Source organism: Cervus elaphus, chromosome 27 (assembly GCF_910594005.1).
Source record: "Cervus elaphus chromosome 27, mCerEla1.1, whole genome shotgun sequence".
NCBI lineage: Eukaryota > Metazoa > Chordata > Mammalia > Artiodactyla > Cervidae > Cervus > Cervus elaphus.
In genome coordinates, this window is record NC_057841.1 from 41,436,705 (window position 1) to 41,454,945 (window position 18,241).

General features: G+C 43.8%; 1 protein-coding gene across 6 annotated transcripts in view; it reads right to left on the reverse strand.

Annotated features, from left to right (window-relative positions):
• The window catches only part of DLGAP1 (DLG associated protein 1), a 750,273-nt gene extending 733,132 nt beyond the window's left edge, over positions 1 to 17,141 (reverse strand). For 4 of the 6 annotated variants that reach the window (XM_043888810.1, XM_043888814.1, XM_043888808.1 and 1 more), the window contains exon 1: positions 16,666 to 17,140. The gene's annotated coding sequence lies outside the window, so the exon portion shown is untranslated. Of the gene's footprint in view, positions 1 to 16,665 lie in introns of all 6 variants that reach the window. The other 2 variants (XM_043888813.1, XM_043888812.1) reach the window with 2 other exon arrangements.
• Between the last annotated feature and the right edge of the window lie 1,100 nt (positions 17,142 to 18,241).

Below are 18,241 nucleotides of genomic sequence, written 5' to 3' on the forward strand. Positions count from 1 at the left end.
ATCACCCATGTGAGTGCTGCTTCCTTTTGGAGAGATGTTCTAGATGTCCTTTCCAAATAGATTACTCAATGGGAAGCAGAAGCTCAACTCTCTCCTGCTGCTGACAGATCCCTTCCTGGAAAGAAAAGACTGACTTTCTTCCGAGCAAGCACAGATGGTCCCACCCTTGGAAGGCTCCACAGAGACTCACCTCTGTCACATAAATTTCCCTGATGATGAAAAGGCAGGTGGTGAGCCAAAGTGGAAAGTGAGCCAAACACAATGTATTGATGCCCTTGGTTTCTGGTGCCATTGAAATGTCTGCATCCTGGAAGAACCCATCAAGCAGGCACCAGTCACCATTGAGGCAAATCTCAGAAAAAGAATCCATGGAGATACCGTCATATAACAGACACTGCAGAACAAAAAGCCTCACCTTCAGACTAGAGGGTTAGGATTTTAGCAGAAGTAATTCTATTCCTATTACACTCTCTGCAAATGAGATGAGTGGAAACAAGAGGAAGGAATGCAAGAAAAATAAAACAAGAGGCACTTCATGAAGCCTGTTGTATGGAGTGAAGTAAGTCAGAAACAGAAAAATAACTATCGTGTATCAACAGACATATATGGAATCTAGAAAAATGGTACTGATAAACCCACCTGCAGACAAGAAATGGAGATGCAGACGTAGAGAACAGACATATGGACACAGTGGGGCAAGGAGGGGGTGGGATAAACTGAGAAAGTAGCACTGACACGTATACACTCTCATGTATAAAACAGACAGCTAGTGGGCAGCTTCTGTATAGCACAGGAAGCCCAGCTGGGTGCTCTGTGATGACCTGGGGGGGTTGGATGGGGTGAGGGGTAGAAGGGAAGTCTCAAGAGGGAGGGGATATTATGTATACTTATGACTGATTCGTGTTGTTGTGCGACAGAAACCAATACAACATTGTAAAGCAATTATCCTCCATGGGGTGGGGAGGGAGGTGGGAGGGGGGATCGGGATGGGGAACACATGTAAATCCATGGCTGATTCATGTCAATGTATGGCAAAAACCACTACAGTATTGTAAAGTAGTTAGCCTCCAACTAATAAAAATAAATGGAAAAAAAATATTAAAAAAAAAATCATTTGTTCTTGGAGGAATCAATCTGCCTGACTTCAGACTCTACTACAAAGCCACAGTCATCAAGACAGTATGGTACTGGCACAAAGACAGAAATATAGATCAATGGAACAAAATAGAAAGCCCAGAGATAAATCCACGAACCTATGGACACCTTATCTTTGACAAAGGAGGCAAGAATATACAATGAAAAAAAGACAACCTCTTTAACAAGTGGTTCTGGGAAGACTGGTCAACCACTTGTAAAAGAATGAAACGAGAACACTTTCTAACACCATACACAAAAATAAACTCAAAATGGATTAAAGATCTAAATGTAAGACCAGAAACTATAAAACTCCTAGAGGAGAACATAGGCAAAACACTCTCCGACATAAATCACAGCAAGATCCTCTATGACCCACCTCCCAGAATATTGGAAATAAAAGCAAAACTAAACAAATGGGACCTAAGGAAACTTAAAAGCTTTTGCACAACAAAGGAAACTATAAGCAAGGTGAAAAGACAGCCCTCAGATTGGGAGAAAATAATAGCAAACGAAGCAACAGACAAAGGATTAATCTCAAAAATATACAAGCAACTCCTGAAGCTCAATTCCAGAATGACCCAATCAAAATATGGGCCAAAGAACTAAACAGACATTTCTCCAAAGAAGACATGCAGATGGCTAACAAACACATGAAAAGATGCTCAACATCACTCATTATTAGAGAAATGCAAATCAAAACCACAATGAGGTACCATTACATGCCAGTCAGGATGGCTGCTAGCCCAAAGTCTACAAGCAATAAATGCTGGAGAGGGTGTGGAGAAAAGGGAACCCTCTTACACTGTTGGTGGGAATGCAAACTAGTACAGCCGCTATGGAGAACAGTGTGGAGATTTCTTAAACAACTGGAAATAGAACTGCCATATGACCCAGCAATCCCACTTCTGGGCATACACACAGAGGAAACCAGATCTGAAAGAGACACGTGCACCCCAATGTTCATCGCAGCACTGTTTATAATAGCCAAGACATGGAAGCAACCCAGATGTCCATCAGCAGATGAATGGATAAGGAAGCTGTGGTACATATACACCATGGAATATTACTCAGATGTTAAAAAGAATTCATTTGAATAAGTTCTAATGAGATGAATGAAACTGGAGCCCATTATACAGAGTGAAGTAAGCCAGAAAGATAAACACCAATACAGTATACTAACACATATATATGGAATTTAGAAAGATGGTAATGATAACCCTATATGCAAAACAGAAAAAGAGACACAGATGTACAGAACAGACTTTTGGACTCTGTGGGAGAAGGTGAGGGTGGGCTGTTTTGAGAGAACAGCATCGAAACATGTATATTATCTAGGGTGAAACAGATCACCAGCCCAGGTTGGATGCATGAGACAAGTGCTCGGGGCTGGTGCCCTGGGAAGACCCAGAGGGATCAGGTGGAGAGGGAGGTGGGAGGGGGGATTGGGATGGGGAATACATGTAAATTCATGGCTAATTCATGTCAATGTATGGCAAAAACCACTACAATATTGTAAAGTAATTAGCCTCCAACTAATAAAAATAAATGGAAAAAAATCATTTGTTCTATAAAAAAAAATAAAAAATAAAAATATTAAAGGTTAAAAAAAAAGAATTTCCAAATAACCACTTGCTGGGCCAGCTAGGACATCAAGTAAAACAATTTAAAACAAGAGGGAATAGATTTTGCAGGCAGCTGGAGACACATTTTGGAGGCACATTTGTCAGTTTCACAATACTGTCACTTATTTGATTTCACTCTGTATTTCTTCACTGGTAACCAAACGCCAGGCACTGCGCTAGGCCCCAGGGAGGGGTACAGAACCTGGCGCGAACAGAACCTGATTCAGTGTCAGCTCTACCCATGATACTTCTGTGGTCTAAGTATATATTCTCTAAAGCATGGTATCACTTTCTGCATAGGGGTGGCATAATATGCTTAGCATGTAATAAGCATTCAGTAAGATTATAATAACTATGATTATTACTAGCAGTAGTATTACATGGATATTTTTGAAGGAGCATGCCCTATGTTGTTATAGTTCATGATCTAGCAGGAGATTAAAAACCACAAGCAGCTACAATGCAATATGGTAGATACCATAGCTGAAAAGTACACAGACTGCTATTCAGGCAGAAAGGATTAAAGAAGGACACAGCGGTGAACATCACTGCACACCTCTCCAAGAGCCTTGTCAAATCCCAAAGCTAGAACCTTTCAAGAGAAGGTCTGAATTTTTTTTAATGTGTTAAAAAAAAAAAAAAAAAAGCTTATTTCTTTCTATACTGGAAATCTATCAAAGAATAGTACTTCAAGAATCCCGCTCATCTGGTTCTATTTTTTTTTTTTTCATAACTGTTATTCCTTCTAACACGTGAAAAGAAGTCTGTTTATTGTTTGCTGTTTCTTTGCACTCTAATGTAATCTTCACAGGGCACGCCTTTCGTCTTCTGTTCTGGCTGTTGCTTGAGACGGAATTCAAGGTACCCAGAATTGTGCCTGGAGTGTTCGAGTTATTCGATAAATTGTTGTTAGTTGAGGGGACTTTGCTGGTGGCCCGGTGGTTAAGAATCCACCTTTCAATGCAGAGGATGCAGGTTCGAACCCTGGTCAGGGAACTAAGATCCCACATACCTCAGAGCAACTAAGCCCGCTCGCTACAACCATGAGCACACGCGCTCTGGAGCCCATGTGCCACAACTGGAGAAGCCTGTGCACCTCAGTGAGTGTCACAACTAAGACATGATACAGGCAGAAATGAATAAATAAGCAAATAGTTTTAAAAACTTGGTCAGAGCAGTGAAAAATCCAGCTTTATATAAAAAACTGTTGTTAGTTGAATAAATGAATGAATCAGTAATTCCCATCATTCAACCATTGGAATCTTCAGGATCTGAAAGGGAAAAAAATGTTTCCCTTCTGCATAGGTAAAAAATTTGGGGATGATGACTTAGGTACAAAGGAATATATTTCCACCTATCACTCCTAACTTACTGACATCTGACTTACAAATCATCTACACACATCTTGGTTCTCAGTGTAGAACATGGTATAGGTAACTGAGTTATACGAGACTTTTCTTCTTTCATTCAAGTATTCAAATAAAGAGCAGCGGTTTATATAAATAATGCTATTTAATTATTAGTGCCCATCAGGAAGACTCTTGGTTCCCTCATCCCCTCACTAAATCTGATCCTGGATCAAGAGGAAACCATATCACTGTGTTGGCAGCAGTGGCTGGCTGGGTATGGTCCAGTAGCTGACCCTTGGCAGAGCCAAAGTGTTCCTAAATCTGTAGCCAAAAGAGTGGAATGGTCCTAACTTATAATTCCTTTCCCCCCCCCAAAGATATAGGGTCCTGAATTTTAGATAGCTATGGTTTTCGTTATAGTAATACTAGTTTGCTTGTAGAAAATGGGTGAAAAAAGACTCTGTAACTTTAACTTCAGCTACTATCTGATACACAGTTTCTATAGGAAATTCTTTTGGGTGTCCAAAAATAGTCAGTTTATAAGCATACCTATAGAATATAACCTCTTGGTAAACTATAATAGTATTGCCAATATTTTAATTGCATTTAATGTGAGTTTATCATCTCCCTTTGAAACATATCAAGCCAGTTTATGTGTGTCAACATTTCTACTGAAGAGGAATCCGTGAAAGAATTAAGGACATGAGAAAAACAATTTTGCATTCGGGTCTATGGGGCTTTGGGCTTCCCTGGTGGTACAGTGGTAAAGAATCTGCCTGCAATGCAGAGCGATCCCTGAGTCAGGAAGATCTCTTGGTCAAGGAAATGGCAACCCACTCCAGTATTCTTGCCTGGGAAATCCCTTGGACAGAGAAGCCTGGCAGGTTACAGTCCACGGAGTCACAAAGAGTCAGACATGACTTAGCGACTAAACAACAGCAACAACTATGGGGTTTTAAACCTAAATCACAAAGATAAGAAATATCATACTGCTATAACATAAAAATTCTACAAAACCCAAATAATCTAGTTGTAACTGCCAAGAAACATTTCCCTGAATGAGAAAACAATAAAATTTCCCCATCTAATCAATCAGTAAACTTCTCATTCTATTTAGTATTGGTTTCTCATCTGCTGAGCCCCTTCTCAGAGAGGAGCTGTGAGCTGAGAAAGAAGACACACAACTCGGAAGCAGAAGATAAGCCCCACACAGGAGAAGAAGGTGGATGTGATCAGCAACTGAGTGCTCCACCTGCCAAACTACAATGAACAAGGTTTCACTGTGTCCATTAGGAGATGCTCCTCCATAAGAATCAAGCATAACTGCCTCTTAATTTCTTCCATATCCCATCTTGCCTTCACAAATATGCATTCTGGCCAGAGTAAATGAAAATGTACACTTTGAATGTTGCTTTAAATATTTAGTTTCACAATTAAATCTTCCTTGGGGAGAAAGACATGCCTTTGATTTCTGTTGTTATCTCTTCACATCCTATGGTGCCATGTCAGACAGGGCTGAGTTGTAGGGGTTGTAGGCCTCTTTCCCTGTAAATCCAGCCTATGAGGCTATAGTCCACAGGGTAAAAAAAAAGAATTGACCATGACTTAGTGACTAAGCAATAACAATAACAGCATTTATTAATTGCCCACCATAAGCCCACCATTGAACTAGATACTTTACAAAGGTTGGCTCACTGAATCCTTTCAAAAACTCTGATATGTAAGTTTAAGTATCCTCCTTATTCAGATGAGGAAGCTGAATTCCAAGAAATTAATTAACTTGCCCAAAGTCATCTACTTAGTTAAGTATCAGAATAGTGGAATCAGGATTAGAGGGGTGAGGGTAAGATTCCCACCTGGAACACAGACACAGCTGCCCCTATCCTGAATCTAATAATCTCCTTCCAGCAGAGAACACCCTAATCAACACCTCAAATCTTTACATTTCATAAAACTCAGCTTTAATGTTCTCCAAGTTGCTGATGGGTCATGTCATCTGAAAAATCAACATAATCAAAACAGAGCTCAAATCTGTGTCACTATAATTTAGCCCCCTATCCCAAATCCTTACATATTCCAGTTATATCACTATTTTCAACATCTTTAAACTGCAAATCTCCACTCAGCCCAGGACATCTCCAATAACTAATTACAATCATCAAGAAAGCAGCTGCTACCCTTAAAAACAAAAACAAAAACAAAATCAACAACACTCTGCTGGCTCCTGGGTTTAGGCCCAAGAGAGAGACAAAAGCTCAGAAGCCAATTCACTACTTGAAGGAGCTGCAAATCTAGGAGTATTCACATAAAATGTTTAACATGTAAATCATAAAGTAAATGATCCAGAAAAATGCAACTGGAATTCAGAGGAGAGTTTACCCTGGGCTGGAGTAGTCATAAAACACTTCATGAGAGAGGTAAGATTAGCCTGGGCCTTGAAGGATAGAGCAAACTTTGAAATCATGGTTTTACAAGAAGGTCTTGCTCATGGTAGAACCCTCAAACTGTACAGAAGAACAGGAAGCAAAGAGATGATCCCAGAGTCCCCTTGTCCCAGCTCTAGGAGAATAGGCTGCTGCTGATTCTGTCAACTGGACAGAAATTAAATACAGGAAGGAAAAAGAAACAAAGGAAGAGGAGAGTGGGGCCAGAATAGCACAGTCCTGACAAGCAGGGGTGGTCATGGTAGAGGAGAGGTTTGATGTAAGGACTAACTTAGAAATGTTAGGATGGGGCTGTAAATTAGGAGTTTGGGATTAACTATAGACACTACTATATATAAAGCATATAAACAAGGACCTACTGTACAGGACAGGGACCTATACTCAATATCTTATAATAACCTATAATAGAAAAGAATCTAAAAAATAATATGTATACACACACATATAGAACTGAATCACTTTGCTGTACGCCTGAAATTCACACACTATAAATCAACTTTGGGCTTCCCAGGTGGCACAGTGGTAAAGAACCCAACTACCAATGCAGGAGATGCAAGAGACATGGATTCGATCCCTGGGCCAGGAAGATCCCCTGGCATAAGAAATGGCAACCCACTCCAGGATTCTTGCCTGGGAAATTCCATGGACAGAAGAGCCCGGCAGGCTACAGTTCCCGGAGTGGCAAACAGTTGGACATGACTGAGCACACATATTGTAATAAAAAAAAATCAACTACATTTCAATAAAAATATTAAGAAAAAGAAATGGAGCTGAGCCATGAAGGGAGCCAGCTGTGCTTTCATGAATTTGTCCCACTCACATATCTGAGGACCAACCAACCATGATCCAGGTCTGTGCTCTGATGCAGGTCATGGTTGCTGCTCTCAAGGTCAGAATTGGAGGAGTCTCATAATGACTCCGATAGGTCTTTAGAAAAGTAAATCTATATGCAAGTTGAATCAGAAGAAGGAGATCCCTTAGGCAAGAAGTTCCATTAGGAGACTTCTGAGCACTCCCAACAGAACATGAGGAAGTCTTGAAGCAGAGGACCAGGAGCAGAAGTCACACGGAAGTCACACACAGTGCTTTAAAGCCTAACTTCATGAGGGAGAAATTCAGACCAAGAGACGTTACATGCTGTGCCCAAATTTGGAAAGTGATTAAGACCTTTATAAAATAATCTTTGATAAGAAAGTCTTGAAAGTTAAATGTGAAAATAAAACTTTAATAGTCTACGAGATACAAAAGGGTGACACCTTTACCACCTAGAATTGGCAAAAAGATATCTTAAACAAGTTATCTATAAAATAAAGAGAAGACTCAATCTTCAATCAACACATATTGTTTAAATTTTTAAAAGAATCTTTTCACCCAAACACATTCTAAAAATGAAAAGACAAGCCACTAGTTGGGAGAAGCCCATTGAAATGAGTTTCCTTTCATTTCTAGAATTAAATTACAGAAAATTAAAAAAAAAAAAAACTCTGGTATCCAGAATACGTGAATAACTCCCAGAAGTCTATGATTTTTTTTTTTAACAGTAGGAGAGTGAACAATATGTATGCCTATGCATTGCAAAGAAATCTGAATGTTAAGACACGTAAAAAATGGTCAACATTATTAGCAGTCAGTCATTAAACACAGTCATTAACTGCACATTAAAACTACAAGGAGGTACAATTTCACATCCTAACGACTGGCAAAAATAACACACATTATCAAGTGTTGACAATGATATACGGGGAAAAAAAGGAGCTCCTTATAGATGGCTGGGTGGGAGGATAAAACCCTTTTTGATAGGGTTTTTCAATAGGCAAAACCCTTTTTGGTAATTTGGCATCATCTTCTAAATGGTACCAATCCACTCTCTGGCAATTCTCCTAAGAAGATATCCTAAGAAAAGGCTCCTGTGTAAGCACAGGAAGATGTGTGTATGATCCTGCATAGTGGCCTTGTTGGAAAATATCCAAAATGTCCATCAACAGAAGACTGATATGTTATTCACTATTTTTTACACAATGGAATACCACAGGGTGGTAAAAAAAAAAAATGAGTAAGTAATACCTACTCCTATCAGTAGGTTTCCAAGGTGGCCATAGTAGTAAAGAATCCATCTGCCCATGCAGGAGACACAAGAGACATGGGTTAGATCCCTGGGTTGAGAAGATCCCCTGGAGGAGGACATGGCAACCCACTCCAGTATTCTTGCCTGGGAAATCCCATGGACAGACAAGCCCGGTGGTCTACCACCCACAGGGTTGCAAAGAGTTGGCATTGACTGAAGCAACTTAGCATGCAGGTATGCACACATATCAACAAAATACTAATCAATTAAAGTTAAGTAAAGACCACAAAGCCACAAAGAGCATGGTGTTTCTATGCAGACAGAGTTTTAAAACAGCAAAACAAGACAGTACTTGTAGGTACACACATACCTAGCAAAGCATAAGGAAATGCGTGGCAACGATAAACACAGAATTCAGTGTACGGGGTACCAGTGAGGGGAGACAGGCTTGGAGAGACTCTGAGTATCAGCAGTGATTGGGGGTATCAGTCTTTACAGTAATATTTAATTTTCTGTTGTTGCTGAAATATTTCACAATAATTGTCAACTAATAATAAAGAACTGAACAGTAGTTTGAGGCACAGGTATAAAGAAGAGAGTCAAATATCACTTGAAAACTTTCCAATTTTTCATGCCTTCTTTTCTTCCTTTCTGACTTCCCTAGACCTGGGGCTCATCATTTATGCCTGAATTAACACAACAGCCCCTAACACATCCCTCTGTCCCAATCTGATGGCAAACTGATCTATTCCCATCCATCCCAGAGGCCACTTCTTCATGTCGCTGTCTATACAGAGTCCTTCAGTGCTCCTATCAACTCTAAACATTCCTGTATAGTCAGTAACACCCTACAGAGTGCATCTCTATTCTTTTCAATCAAATTCACCTGCAGGTCTCAGTAAAAGACACTAGAGAAGCTGGCATAGCAGACCATCTCCCTGAGCCAGGGATCTGCCAAGCTGGCTTGCATCTCCACGTCTTTGTCACAGTTTTGCCTCATCCCTTCCTCCTACTTAACTCCTACCATCTAGGAACGTCCAGCTTAAGACCTTCCTCTTTAGGAAGCATTCTAAAACAATCCCACTCCTTTGGGTTTGATTTTCAGCTGCCCAAGGATTTGAACTAAATTTTGCACTTCAACAGCCTCCACCCTCATGAATACATGGAAGGTCATAGAATTTCATTTGCTTGTTTGCCTGTTCTTAGAAAGGCTACATCCTACATCTGCCATCGATCATCTAAATCTCTTGGGATCCTCAGCATCAAAGCAGAATATTTTAAATTATCGATCAAGTAAATGCAAATCTAGAAAAATGATGATGCATATTTTAAAACCATGGGTCATGTCCCTGTTGAGTCTTACATGTCTTCACAGATCTTTAAGGCTGAACAGTGGTGTAACATCTAAAGCAGGGTACCAAGAGCAGGTTAGCATATCTGTGCTGTTGGTCCACACCCTCCATCATTCCAATACCTTGAAGTGTAGATCAAATATACTACATGCCTGGCCAGAAACTAGTATAAGTCATGAACATACCGAGAAGGCTGTGAACCCATACAATTTAAAAGGGTAGATTCCAACATCCCCTGTGATCAAGAACCCTCCTCCCACAGGTACTAAGTCAGTCCCTCTACAGATATCAGCAAGAAAGTCAGTTGTAACTACTTCTGCCCCCTCCCACTTCCTACCTCTCATCCCTGTGATCTGATTCAACTTATCAATCCTCAATGAACATTTGCATCCCTTCCACTGGCAAGCCCTCTGCTAGCCCTGTTATCCCTTGATCTTAAGGTCTCACAGAGATTGACAAGCACATCAACTGAAAAATGGAATATAAATATGCATCTGACTTAGTGGAGACAGAAGAATGTTCGATCCCGTGGGGTAAGGGGAGGGAAAAGAGCTTGTGCTTAGAATCAAAGGGCAGGGGTGGAATTCAATAAAGGCACTGGGGTGGTTAAGCTCTTCAAATGTTTTGTTTCGAGTAAGGAGGAGGAGAAAGGAGGAGGAGAGGAGGGTTTTTTTCCGGGGGGTGGGGTGGGGTGGGAAGCAGGAGTTGTTTTGTATTGCTTTGTCTTTCTAACCCTTATCTCATTTTGGAAGCTCCCTCTGGTGACCAGGACACCAGGTATAATCACAGTAAACTTAGGACCAAAGAATGCAGAGTTTGAGATTGCAAGGAGGGCCATGCAAAAGTCATGTAATACTATGCTTGGTCCTTACACCATTGGAATACAGACTTACATGCACTCTTTATTCATTCATTTATTCACTCAACCAATGTCTACAGACCACTTACTAAGTTCCAAGGTGCTGTGCCAGGCATCAGTGATATTTCATGAATGGGCAATTCTTGTCTTGGCTCTCATGAAATACACAGCTCAGTGAGGAAGATAGTCGATCAGATAATCACAAAAGACAAGGCATCAATATTTACTATAAAAGGACCATGATAAAAAGTATCAAGCACTGAAATTGCCTGCAACTGGAGGGCTTCATTGAGTCAATGACTTCTCAGCTGAAGTCTAAAGAAAGGAAATAATAATAAGAAACACATTCCTGGGAGTTCACACAGAAAACTTCTAAATGCATCAGTGCTTCAAGGTTCCCCTACAGCGGCTTCCCAGCTCCAAATGGGAAAGCTCATCCCAGTCTGAAACACTGAAAAGGTGACTGGGCTTCTGCCTCAACATCTGCGAAAAGAGCTTCAAGCAGAGTAACTGCCCTGCTTTCTTGCTAGAGTAGTCTGATGAATCATATCAAAGAAGGGCTGTTTGTAAAGTCTGAGACAAGATCAAAATGCCATTTTCCCCTCCAATGGCAGCATGTGTTTTGCAAGGAAATCTCTGCGATATCTACCAGGGAAATTTCTAGTCCAGAAATAGACATCACACTGAGTTTCCACTGAAATTGAAACCCAAAAAGCAAGGATGCCCAAGGCAGGGGTTGTAATCTGCAGGTTACAGTGAGGGTTAACGCCAGTCCTCCTATCAGATATGCATAAACATTCTCCAGTAGTAGAATTAAAAGGGAAGTTACTCTAGCAGATGTTTTCAAATTAGCCAAAACCATGTCAGGGAGTAAAATGAAGCAGCAGAGCTGGAAATGTGCCTGGAGAGGGAGAGACCTTCCCACAAGCTGCCTGATGGAGCCACTGAAATACCCCTGAGCTCTCCCGGTGAGGATGGGAGTGCGGGAGTGGAGAGAGAGGTCCCAGCACGAATCCTTCTCTCCTAATTGCTCATCCATGACTCCAACGAGACCACTGCTCTGCTGAGTGCTAGGATATCTGCACAGGATCGGGCAGCTCATACACTGCCAAACCACAGTCTTCACACTTGCTTTTTAGGCTGCTGCCTACAAATTCGACAAGAAACATTGGGAGAAGATACAGAAATTGTCCATGATGACAGAGGAGCAAACTGTGATACGTGAATGTGAAAATGAACAGTTCAGTCTCGGGCAAATCCCAGGAGAAGGGATGGTGTGCATCTTCACAGGAGATCCAGGGCAGCGACACCTAGTTCACAGAAACCCCAAACAGGACAATGATGATCCCACTACACAGTGCTCACCTACCCAAGAGGAAAAAAGGCCCAAGAATCTGAGCCAAAAATCTGTGGCTACATAATCCAGAGGGCTTCCTGCTTCCTGGGTGTGAGCTGGGCCCCCACGTGGGCTGCCATTCGTTACCCAGTAATCACCACCTCCCACAGAAGGAGAAAACAATAAACACCACCCAGGAAAAATCTTAGGTCAATAGAAGCAGAGACTATCTCCAGCTTTTCATTGGTACACCAGCTGTCTGGCCCTACCACAGTCCAGAGTGAAAGATGTAACATTTCTGGGTCAGCGTATTTCATATGCAACACCAATCTCTGCACAATCACAGAGGGGAAGAAAAGTCCTCAAAGAAAAGCCACTCACCATGTTTAACCACCTTATAACCAAAATCCATTTTTTTCTGTCCTCCACCACATGTTTTTCTTTTCAGGGTTACCAAAAGAAAAAAAGAAGTAGCCAATTACATAGGGCAGGAGGAGAAAGGGGCAACAGAGGACGAGATGGCTGGGTGGCATCACCAACTCAATGTGACATGAGTTTGAGCAAAGTCCGGGAGGTAGTAAAGGACAGGGAAACCTGGTCTGCTGCAGTCCGTGGGGTCACTAAGAGTTGGACATATATATATATCAGGGCTTCCCAGGTGGTGCAGTGGTGAAGAGTCTGCCTGCCAATGCAGGAGACACCAGAGACACGGGTTTGACCCCTGGATTGGGAACATCTCCTGGAGAAGGGAGTGGTAACCCACTCCAGTATTCTTGCTTGGAGCATTCCATGAAGAGAAGAGCCTGGCAGGCTATGGTCCATAGGGTCACTAAGAGTTGGACACAACTGATTGGACACAACTGAAACAACTGAGTGTACACACACACACACACATACACATGTTGTATGCACCACTGGTATATTATATGTAGCAAATATGCATTTTGCCTAAGCCAAAGAGGTATGTGTTAGAAGAAAAGGAACTGGTAGCTGGTATCTCAAACAATGAGTTATCAGTGGGTGTTTAATAAAGAGGAAGACTGACAGTTCTAAATCCTCCCCTGTGCTAGAAGAACAGTTTAGACCTTCCTAGAAACCCCACCTTTGACAATTCCGGAGAGACCACACAGTGAAAGTCACCTTCATTGGGCAGTAACAGGAAGCAGGCTACACATGCCCTGTGATTAAAAAAAAAAAAGGAAGAAGGTCAAAGAAGACATTATTCCTTTCTTTGAAAATTAAGAATTACAAGCCCCAAGAATCTTCTGGAAATAAGAGACAACACAAAACATTATGGGGTGCTTTTGAACCTCCAAGTGTATCAGCAACACAAAATTTTTAGAATTCTAGAAAATGGTCTTCTTGTGATTGTGTTTCTATAAAATAAAAATGTACAAAGAAAATAGCACCTCATAGACATGAGGCATAGACTGTAAGTGTGGGAGTCGAGAATTGGAGACAAAGTCCTTTAATGATGCTCCTTTAACTGGGTAAAGGAGAAAAAGAAACAAAAGAACTTACAACTACCATCATTTCCTTAAATTAACCCAGGAGAGGCAAGCGTGGTTTCTATAGAGATGAAATCTTCATGACAGTCTTCCAATGGAATGCCTCCTAAAAAGAGACAGATTCTTCTGCATGGAGCAGAGTTGCTCTGATTAAAGGTAGAACAATTTGTGGGAATGATCCAGAAGACACCATCATGTGAATTTGACTCTGTCATAGAAAACTCACTATGAAAACACACATTTAGATGGCATTTTATTATTCTTTCTGAATCTGAAATAGTACATGAAATCAAAGTCAGAACACTGAACCCTGTTTTCAGAAGTTGCTATTCAAAGAATATGTTACTTGTCTCAATTGAGTTGTAGCAGGAACTATTACTAGGCTACAAATCTCTAAAGGAGTACTTAGTAAAACTCCATTTCCCTTCTTCACAATTTTGAATTTATACTTAAAAATTAATCAATCTAGATGGCTATGTGGAACAAAGGCATACATACCTAACAGAATTACATCAAAGAGCATGCAATTTGTATTTCCGAATCTGATTCAATAAAATACTTAAGCTTAGACAGACTTAGAAAGTAGAACAACTTACAGTTCAGTCTATGTCTCTGTATGGGCCACATGATATTTTGAGAAGGTGGTCTTGAATTCAATAATCACTCATATCAAGGTTTTAGTCCTGGCGGAACAAAGTTTATACTGAAGGAAAAATTACAGATGCTAAACCAAGAAAATTCCCCACAAGGAATACTCAAGTATTATTCCCCTCAAAGCACAATTGCTAGTGTGTGATTTGAAGAGTTGTCAGAAAATGACTCCATAATTTTTTAAAGAATCTGTTTACCAGTTCATTTTGCCAGTATTTAAATCATCTATAATTTCTGAGACCAAATATTTTATTTGGCAAACTAGCCTTAGATAGAAATATACAGGGAAACAGACAGATGTAATTTTCGAAATAGCCTGTATTTGAAGGCACTCAAGTCTCTTCTCACATAAGTAGCTAATAGTTTCTCTTAAGTGAGTCATTTAACAGTCATGGAATTTTAGATCTAGAACTAGGAATATTTCAAGGCAGTGACTTTACTGTAGCAACTTTAAACTGAACTAATACATCCAAGGAAATTATTAACAAGGCCACTGATACTAGACTTGTATGAACTTTTCCTGTTTCATGCCAGAATATGAATTTTCTGAACCAAGGGTAGCTTTTGTCAACTAATCGTTTAAACTTCATATGTTTTGCAAGATATTCGATATTTCTTTACGACTTTGGATTTCCTTTTTTAAAATGTAAGCAAAACTTTATCCTTTGACATTAGATAAATCAGGATACTTGTAACATCTCTTGCCTTCCTGTCATTTCTGTTCAAGTTGGGATAAAGATTGCCGCTATACATGCAAAATTACATAGGCCAATAGAAAGTTGCTCCCTGAAGCCGAAATTCGGCTATAAATAACAGACAAAAGGCAGTTAACTCCTTCCTGTTTTTGTTTTTTTTTTAAGATAACAATTTGCAAAATGTTTGCATTTGGTCCTAACATTGCTTTCCTGGCTCTGAACATTCCTCATCCCAGGGTCTGACTACAAGCCAGACTGATCCATCATCACTTTACAAACCCATCTGCGAAGACTATAAAAGCTAAAGCTCCGTCTTCAATTGTTACTTTTATTATACACCTTTCATCACTGTAATTCCATAACTTCACGCGTTATGCTGGGGGGTGGGGGAGACAGAGAGCAGCGATCTCTCAAGAACTGAACCAGCTCACCGTGTCAGGAGGGGACGGTCTCGCCAGAGTCCAGAAAGGAGATAACCTCTCACTCTCGGTGGCAAGGGGCGGGGGTGGGTGGGGGGCTGTCCCGGCCTTCTCCCCGCCTCAAACCCCCTCCCCTATCCGACAGAAAATTCCGCAGCCTCCTGACCAGGAGGGGAGGCGAGCCCGGGAGCGCGGGGCGGGAACAGCGCCGGCACAGACACTGCCTCGGGCACCTGAGCTGCCCCTTCCCACCGCCTCCCGTGGCCACCGCACCAGGCGAGGCGCGCAGCCTCTCAGCCCTGCGGGCTGAATTTCCATTTTCGCGCCCCCCAGACCGGAGGTCCAACCCCCGCAGCTGCGGCGGCCCCTCCAGGAAAGCGCAATTTTTATCCCTCCGGGCCCAGAGGAGGGGTCCCTGCCTGGTCCCGGCTCATCCAGGCTCGTTCAGTTCCCTGAACACCCGCCGCGCCGCGACTGGCCAGGAATTGGCCTCGGCCTCGGCCGCGGGCAGGGGGCGACTCTCCGGCGATCGCTCCCAGGGACCGCGTTTCTCCGCGTGTCTATCTGAATCTCTGTGTCTCCCTGTGTGCCTCTGTCTCTCTTTGTGTCTCTGCTTCTCTGGCTTTCTCTCTCTTTCTTGCTTGCTTGCTTGCTTGCGCGCGCACACACACACACACACATTCACACAGGGGAGGGGGCTGTCTCCACTCCCAAAGCCAAAATGTCACCCAGAAAACAAGTGCAACAACTTGCTTCGCCCACGACTCGGGAGCCGGTGGAGAAAGGCCCTGCAGCGAGCAGCCCCCTCCTCCCCGGCAAGGTGCACGGGGTTGGGGGCGGGGGGCGGGAAAGCGGCCGGTGGACGTGCAGGGGACGGCCGTTCGGCTCCCCTCCCCCTCTGAGACCCCGTCGCAATTAGAAATCCGTCCGCTCCCCGGCCTGGGGGTGGGGTGCGGGGGGCGGTTAGTCGCGAGGACCGCACACCCGGAGAGGGGCGCGCCGGCCCCCGGCTCTCCAGGGGTCGCAGAAGTGCGCCCCAGGCGGCGGAAGGGGAAGGAGAAGCCGGCTAGCGGTCCGGGGAGCCGAGCCCGGAGTCGCTCCACCGGCCACAGCAGCGGCGACCGCGCAGCGGGGAAAAGCCACCGGGAACTCGCGGTGGCGGCGGCCCGGGCTCCGGTGGCCCCGGCCGCAAGCGCACGCCCCAGCACCCGGCGCAGCCCGGCGTTACCTTGCCGCTGCCCGCAGTCCGGCCCTCGCTCGCCGCGGCCGTCCGTCGGTTCCCGCGAGCTTCGGAGGCAGGACGAAAGAGATGTCCCCGTGGCTGGGACAGGCTCTCAGCGACGCGAGGCGAAGGACTCGAGAGAGGAGCTGAGGCGGCTGCGACCGCTCCCGCTGCGGATGCCGCCGATTCCCCGGGGCCGGAGGTGTCGGAGAGGCCGGGTCCTCGGGATTGCGGCGCCCGGAGCGCAGCGCTCGCCTCTGGCGCGGAGGCTCAGTGGCGGGACGCGGCGGGCTGGGGCGGCGAGGCTGGGCTGGTCACCCGCCCCTGGGTGCATGTTAATACGGTGGGGAGGAGGAGTCCCGCGCTTCCTCCGCCCAACCGCCGGAGCCGGCGGGCGAGTGACGGCCGAGGCCCGGAGCCCGCGCTCCCACCCGCCCCGGCTACTACGGTGCGGCCACCAGCCCTGGCCCCGGCCCGGCACGTGCGCCCGGGCCGCGGGGAGGCGCCCGGCGTCCTGCGGGTGATGCCCGCTCCGCCTCCGGGCGGCAAGTGCGCTCACACGGGACGCAGAGGCCAGCCCCGCATCCCAGCGAAGGAACCGGGAGGCGGCCGCGCGTTGGTGGGCGTGCCCCGTGCGTTCCCCGGCGCTGCATCAGCGGAGAATGGAACCTGCCCCGCCTCACCTGCCAGCTCTGGTCCCCTAATCTTATCAGGAGCGCTCCACACTTTCTATCACAGGAGATCACGTAGGCGGGTAAAGGGTTTGCCCTTTTCTCCCCATCCTCGGGGTCCCTAGTAGAATTTTTGAAAACGCAATCGCCAGGGAGGAGCCCCGGTTGTGGACCTAGTCTAGACTCACCAGGACCGACGGCTCACACCCGGTGCCCTTACTTCCAAACAGTTATTCCTCAGAGCCTCAGTTTCCCCATCTGTACAACGAAGGCTCTTGGGGGCGGGAGGGAGGATTGTGGATTAGATTACACAATATATATTCCACCGATTTCTCTAGGTATTTAGAGAAAACCAAAAGTAATTAGGGAAATGAATCCCTTTTCTTCCTGTCTTCTGACCTCAGTAAACGCTCAGCACTCCATCTCAACTGCATTTGGGAGCCACGCCCATTCGCACAGGCTGAGGACCACAAGGCCTGAAAGTAAAAAACATCCATAAGTCTTCTAAGTAAGAACAGAAATAAATATTCTGTGAATAGGTGAGATTTGGGTCAAAGAGAGAACGGAGTCAATCAATTAAGTGTTTATTGAGCTCCTGCTCAACCCACTTAAGTACTAGGTTCTGGATGATAAAAGTTAAAATAGTGGTTAATCACCATCTTCCGTTTTCCCTCTACTCAATAAAGAATGGGCAACTTCACGGAGAAGGTCTGTCCTTTGTCCTACGGCTTCCAGAGAGAACATTATGCCGGAGAGTATATAATCTTCTTTATGTAATTGTACCCATAAACTTATAGCATAATATTTAGCATCTGCTTTGTGTGATATCTAATTATAAATATTAATAGAATATCCTTTTTAAAGAAAACACTTCTAAAAATGCAGAGAAGTGAAAAACAGTTTCCATAAAA